Source organism: Pinus tabuliformis, chromosome 1_1 (assembly GCF_031772625.1).
Source record: "Pinus tabuliformis cultivar Carrire ecotype Pingquan chromosome 1_1, CPIR1, whole genome shotgun sequence".
Lineage (NCBI taxonomy): Eukaryota > Viridiplantae > Streptophyta > Pinopsida > Pinales > Pinaceae > Pinus > Pinus tabuliformis.
In genome coordinates, this window is record NC_142297.1 from 715770384 (window position 1) to 715777728 (window position 7345).

At 38.5% G+C, this 7345-nt stretch overlaps 1 pseudogene; it reads left to right on the forward strand.

Moving 5' to 3' along the window:
• The first annotated feature begins 400 nt into the window (after window positions 1-400).
• LOC149215880 (putative sugar phosphate/phosphate translocator At1g12500 pseudogene) lies at window positions 401-1318 on the forward strand (annotated as a pseudogene).
• Window positions 1319-7345: the final 6027 nt, after the last annotated feature.

Consider the following 7345-nt stretch of genomic DNA (forward strand, 5'->3'; position numbering starts at 1 on the left):
TTCTTGAAAATGGGCGAATGGATTCACTTAAATAAAACCTATTCTTGAAAATGGGTGAATGGAAGGTTGTAAGTCCTAATTTCAAGGGCTAAATTTACCTTTTTTACCCTCTCCCTTAAAATAAGGTGGGCTATTTGAGGTGATTTGTAAAAATGTACTATGATACAAAATATTCGACCACTAAAAATTTAAAACCCCTTAATTTCGCCAAAGGGCGAACATTCGCCCCTAAAATTATCCTTGGTTGGGGGAGACTTATAATAACGAGACATCCACATTTGTTTTGGGTCCATCTGAGTCCTACACAGTATAGACAAGTACCCAGATGATGCTCAGGTCTGGAAACCAATTGGGTCTTCCGAATATTGATCAGATCTGATTTTTCAAGCCCTCTTTAGCTATGGCCGAAACACAAACATGGACGAGGCGGGGCAGTAATCCAAAGCTTGAACAAGAAGTTATTGACATACCTCCAACTCCAACAGGAGAAGGAAAATATGGTGCATTTCCTGTGTCCCAGACTATTACAACAACTCTCATTATTGCAGCATTGGTACTCTTCCAATATTGGTGTGCTATTGCTTAACAAATGCCTACTTAGTTTTTGGATGCAGATACCCAATATTCCTCACAATGTTGCACATGTGTGTCTGTTCATTTTATGGTTTTCTCGCAATTTCATGGTTAGCGATTGTACCAATGCAGTTCATCGTCTCCAGGAGACAGTTTCTTGAGATACTGGCACTGAGCTTCATTTTCTCCTTCTCGGTTGTTTGTGGCAATATTTCTCTGCGCTATTTGCCAGTCTCCTTCAATCAAGCTATTGGGGCAACAAGTCCCTTCTTCACAGCAATATTTTGCATTTATAATAACATGTAAGAGGGAGTCTTCTATGGTTTATATGGCCTTGGAGCCTGTGGTATTTGGCATTATTATTGCAAACAACAGTGAGCCATTATTCCACCCTTTTGGCTTTTTGGTTTGCCTAGGATCAACTGTTGCCAGAGCATTGAAATCAGTTGTTCATGGGCTCCTGCTTACCTCTGAGGCAGAGAAGCTTCACTCTATGAATTTGCTCATGTACATGGCACCAATTGCTGCGCTGTTATTGCTTCCTGTTACTCTTTTTGTGGAGGGTAATGTATTAGCTATTGCTATTGAAAAAGCCAGAGAAAACACCTTTATCATATTCCTGTTGCTTGGAAACATGACCATGGCTTATCTTGTGAATTTAACCAACTTCCTTGTTACAAAACATACAAGTGCCCTCACGTTGCAGGTTTTAGGAAATGCCAAGGCCACCATTTCTTCCATATGATTGCATATACTTGCACACTCATAACAAGGCTGAGAATTCACTAGGAAAAGCAGCAGGCAGCAGAAAGTTAGCAGACTGTTTCTACAGGAAGACAGAGAACTGTTTCTACAGGAAGTTTGGAGAAAGGGCAGCAGAAGGAGAAATCGGCCGAGATTTTAGCCAAGGAGGCCACCAGGGCCGTCAAATATGAGGAGAAAGTTTGGTTGCTCAGAGGATGAGCAACACTTTCAGTAGGGGGGTGATGATGAGCCCCAAAAATGGACAATTATTTGGGCTCATTCAACCTCCTAATTTGACTTAATCCACCATTCTCATTATTTTATTGCATGTTTTTTATTATATTTATGTTAATAGAGTGAATTTGGTTAGTCATTATGCCAACAAGTCTAATGGGTGCTTTGTGTAGCCTTTTTGGTCAACTTGGAGACAAAATTGAAGGTCTTAATGAGCACTTGGCAGCCAAATTCATGGGAGAACAAGCTAGAGGATTTGTAGGAAGGTGTCCCCTTCATTTATGGGCCCTTACCTCAAATTCTCCACCATCAGCTCGGAGTTCAAGGGCCACCGAATCAATCAACACAAGGGCAGCCAAGCAAGTCAAGTAGGACTGCTGTTAACTACAAGTCTTGGGCAGCCAAGTCCCTAAATTTTAGGAGGACTGTTGGGTCCTCAAATTGTATAAATAAGAAGGCTTAGGGCCTCATTTTGGTTAGCCAGTGGATGTTAGATAGTTAGCCAGTAGATAGTAGCTAGTAGTTAGTCATTTCATAGCCTTGTTGTAGTCATTTTGTAATTCGATTTGTATGCAATAGATTAGCTTTGCTTTCAGCGCATTCTCAAGCTCTCCTTGTGGACAGTTTTGATGTAACTCTTCATTCTTGATTAATAAAGATGAATTCAGCTTTGCACCAGCTCTAAATCTCTCTTGGGAGGCTGTAGCTCTTGGGGTTGGGCCCATCTCAAGCGCCCAGTACCTCCCCTGTTTATCTTTATGTGTGTTTGTTGCGTTCTTAAAATAAAATCTGCTCTTTAGATCTTGCTTTGTTATTTTGGTTGTTTTTGTTGGTTAAAGTAGCTTTTTATGTTTGGGAATCGATTGGTAGGAGTTTATCATGCATTTAGATCTTTCGTAATGTTCTTGCTCACGTGATGTACATGGTTCTCTTTCCAAACGAGGCTGCTGTTTATTCATTTCATTGACAGTTAGATTAAGTTAGCTAGGACTTAGTTTGTTTGCAAGAATTCATTGATTCGGTTGAATGTGCATTGTGCAGGGCATCTCTAGCACTCACTCACATGGTCAAGCTTCATCAGAGCCATCTGATTCATCCCATATCTAGGCTTCTCGCTTCACACCCATCCTCTTGCCCATGTAACCCTACCTTCTTCTCCATTGTTGTCTCAACTACCTTAAAGCCAAATCAGCCTTCCACATATCATCTCACCACTCCATCCATCAGTTCCTGGGTCACTTTAGACCCCCATCCTACCTCCATAACCATCCATGCATCTTCCATCAATAACCCATCCTCAAAAATCCCATTTCGAAACATCTTGTAGAAGAATTACAGAACATCCTGTAGAAACCCCTGCAAACTTCCTGTAGAAGTTCATAAACACAGTTGCATGGCATCCTGACTTTGTGAAACTCTCTGGAAGGGTGTTAGGGACCCTATAGACCCTCTCTGAACCTTCCCAACCTTTCCCAAGCATTTCTCCTCCTTGATCCACCCCTGCACAGTGAAAAGCCAGTTAAAAGCACATGCATGATAATTCTAATAACTTAAACAAAAATACAAAAAGATTTTTTCTTCAGATAGTGATAACTTAGACACATCCATTTTACCTTCTTAGAAGTAATGGCATTTTACCTTCTTAGAAGTAATGGCATTTTACCTTCTTAGAAGTAATGGCATTTCTCTTCTCGTAGTTTGCATTCTCATTTTTGCATCAGTAGGACTAGTTGGAAGAATTAGGGTTTGCTAGGGTTTGCTAGGGTTTGTATTTCTTTTTGGCTTCCAGTTTCTTTCTGCAAGTAGATTAGCTTCCTTTGAGTTAGCTTTCGTCCATCAGTTAAAAAGATTCTTCTAAGAGCTGATAGAAGTTGGCTTGAGCCCCTAGCGGACTTGTGCCAGCTGACCGAGTGACAACTGCGGCAAGAGCTAGTACTTGTGCATACAGCACCGTCACTTCCAAGTTTGTCACGAACTACCGGGTTGATAAAATTAAAGAAGGGAGTTCCAGGAGTTGTAGCATTATTGCTACAATACTGGGGCCCACCAAACTAATATAAGTAAAAAAATATAGAAGAACCTCTATAGTGAACACAAATATATACAAGTATAGAACAGAAGCAACAATCAAGTGATTAAATGTTTGTTTCATAAACATTAAACATGCTCTTCCATACGCTTCAAAACAACTAGAGCTTGTAATGGAATCACTATTTCAATCTAGTGATTTATGGGCAATAAATTAAACAGATTGTTCAATCTTTAACTTAATTGAGAACATAACTTTGTAGAGGAACATCACGGAGGTTGATACTCAACCTAGCCCTTCCTAGTGTCCAATACTATCTCAAATATCTGAAGAAACAAATTGTGAAATCACATAAAAACTCACATGGGCACATTTTCTATCATGAATGAAAACCATAAGCCTTTGATTATACTCAAGTAGAAAGTATTATAACAATATTACAAAAAATTTCTCCAGGTATCAACCCTTTCTTATTAACAATAGGGTATATATAGAGTGTTTTACAAAATATCTTAGATTCTAAAGGATTTACGTTAGGAACAAATCTTTATCCAAAACTTTTGATAATTTTTAAACAACTTTGACTAAAAATAGAAAAAATGCTCCAAAAATATCTCCAAATGTGCTTGATTATTGCATCTAGGTTTGATGTATTTGAAACTACTCTATTATTGTTGCTTGAAATCCTCAATGACTTTGATCAATTACTGATAAACTACATTGATAAGTTGAACCTATTCAACTAATTTGACCAACTGCTCCCTCTCTTCATCTGTTGGGTAACTAAGATAAATAATCTATCTATATGATTCATCTACATTAGTATACTTCTCAAAGGAAGGTTTTACTATCAATAAATGTTTGACTTCGTAGCAAATGAAAATATCATCAACTAACATCGTGACGCAGGTCTACCCCGCGTACACCCACAATGTGCATATAGTATGCATAAATATGTTTCTCCCCAGGAAACTCAACTCTCTGCTAAGTCAAACCTTCATTACTTAAGGAATGATTAAATCCCCCTTTATTAATATCCCTGCATAAATATTCATTACAATAGCCCAGTCTTTCCCTTAATTAATCCTTCTTTCCATTGAGACTCTATAACTCCTCTTAACCCTTCATTAATCCTTAATTAACCCTTAAGCCCACATATATAACTAAAAGCCCACACTTTACTTTGATAATGTTGGACTTAACCTTAAACAACCTCATATTGTGCTTTATTCTATTACAAACCATTTATAATAGAAATCCTTTGTAAACATGCCTTTCCGCTTTTATACGGTCTTTGCTCGTTTTCCGATGCAATCCTTTATCGCCAATCGCAATCGGGGTTCTCCACGGTCACACTACACACTCGTCCTCTGCATCTGATATGTGATAACCAGACTTCAATTTAAATTAACCGCACTTATTGCTTCATCGGGTCCACCTCATATCGCTTGTCGCAATCCTTTTCAGCCTATACAACTCCATTACATGTTTGCGAAGCAATCACTTTTCTTTATCACAATCGCTTATGACCAAGGTTAATCAATTCTCAACGAAACATTGCGATTAAATATCCTCCGTTGATCCTCTTCTTGATTTGACGGTTAACAATGATGTCGCATGATCGCAATCGCTAATCGCTCGGCCGGGCTCATTCACTCCTGAGGCTCTCCTCCGATGCGATATTAACTGCTTCGCTCCATTCTCTACGATCTAATCTCATCCGTTGATCTGTTAGATCCAACGGCTCCTGTGCAATAAGGCTTCACTTCTCTGTTCTTCCTTTCTTCTTGGATTTACGCCTTTCCTTCAGTGTTTCACTGTGGTTTTTGGGTTTCTTCCATGGTTCTGGGTCTTCTACTGTTCTGCTACGCAACCCTCCTGAGCTTAATGCCACATGATTATTTCATCACTGTCCCTCTAGAGTATTATCTTGATCTTTCAAATGGATTCTACGATCCATCATGATTCCATTGAATCATTCCTCTTCTCCGATTTGGCCGAACTCTGCCTGCACACATCTATTATACAGAATTCCATGATTCATTCATAATTCAACGTTCGATATTCAAAACACACATTTGTATAATCTTGGAATTAAATCTCTGTCTATGTAAATATAACAACTGATTACATAATGAGTCTCTCTGTCTCTCAGGCCTGTTCTTCTAATATCAGTGGCCTCTTTTTCACACTCTGCCCGCAGGCTTACAATCACACTCTCCCTGGCTGGTTGGCTGGCTGGCTAGCTAACCTATCCAACCTCTCTCTTTTTTTCTTTTCAATACATTATTAGCAGTTTCTTTACAGTTGAGGAACTGTTCCTCAGTTACTTTTCAGTTGCTCAATAGTTTCTTCAATCTAGTTCCTAACAAATCCTAACCTGATCTGCTTGCCTAGTTTAAAACTAATAATGGCTGAGTCGGCCTTAATTTTAAATGAACCACTAATTAGATTCCCTATCTACGCTTTCTAAGAAATAAATATTGTTTTACATGAAACTTTACAATGGCCCCTTCTTGGCTAATGTCTAGACCCTTAGGTGTGACTAGATACTTCGAGTTTGATCTTTGAGAGCCAATGCTCCCACATCAGACTCCCAAACTTGAAAACATTCATGATCTCCCGTTCATGTGACTTAATGTGTTGATAGGAAACCTCCAAGGTCCCAAAATTTGATTTGTAGTTGTTTGAATGCTTTGCACCTTTGCTGTTGTTGTATGTCACTTGTCTTCTGTTTCATCTTCCTCTCATTGTCAATCAGTTTCAAGTTCTGATTGATCATTCTTCCTGTTGCTGTCAACCTCCTCCATATGGATTGCTTCATCATTAACTGCCATAACTCTTCAATCTCCATCTCTGGCATATCTTTGGGCTAGTCCATATTCTTCCATTCACTATTACCTCTTTCTCTCTGCTTTAGGTTGTTGTTGCTGTCCACTAACTTTTCAAATTGTTGTTGGTTACTTCCACCGTGTAGTTGTTGGTTCCTTACTGTTGTCCTTACATCCTTACCCTCTTTCATGATTATCTCTTTCTGCATTGAATCATGACTTTCTAACATTCTCTCCAATAATTGAACATCTTTGTTCCATGGATTAAAGTCTTCCATAGAATCTTCTTCTTTCATTTTTTTTGGCTGCTCATCTGTGCCAAATTTCCTCCAACATATGCAACTAAACCTGCACTCATAAAAAAATTGTTAAAATTAAAAACATAAGGCCTTAGTTCCTCTTCTTCCTTTGGTAACAACTTAGTTTGCTACTCTAATTCTTCCTCATCTATCAACACATTAGTGTGCTATTTTGAATTCTCAAAAGAATTCATGAGACTATCAACTAATCTCTCCTCCACATCATAAGCTCCAATTATGTCTTCCTGTCTTTGTTCACTGTAGTGAACTCCCTCTTCTACAACTTCCACTTTCTGCTTCATATCCTTATCCACTTCTTCTTTCTTTTGGCGATCATCACAAGCAAAACTTTCTTTAGTCTTACCCATTACAATTTGTTGAAAAGCAATACTTTTCCCCAAATGTGTATGGAAATTTATATGAGACCTAGCTATCCCAACTTCTTTCAAAATAGAGTTTAGATTTTGCATGTCTTCTTCCTCCTTGATGACAATGTCAACAAATTGTCCTTCCTTATATGTTCCACTTGCAAACATACACAAGTTATCAAAATCACCATAAAAGCTTTTGGCCTCACTTGAAGTTTCAGTCTTCAAGTCTTCCTCCTGATACTCACTTATTCTAAGTAATTCTTC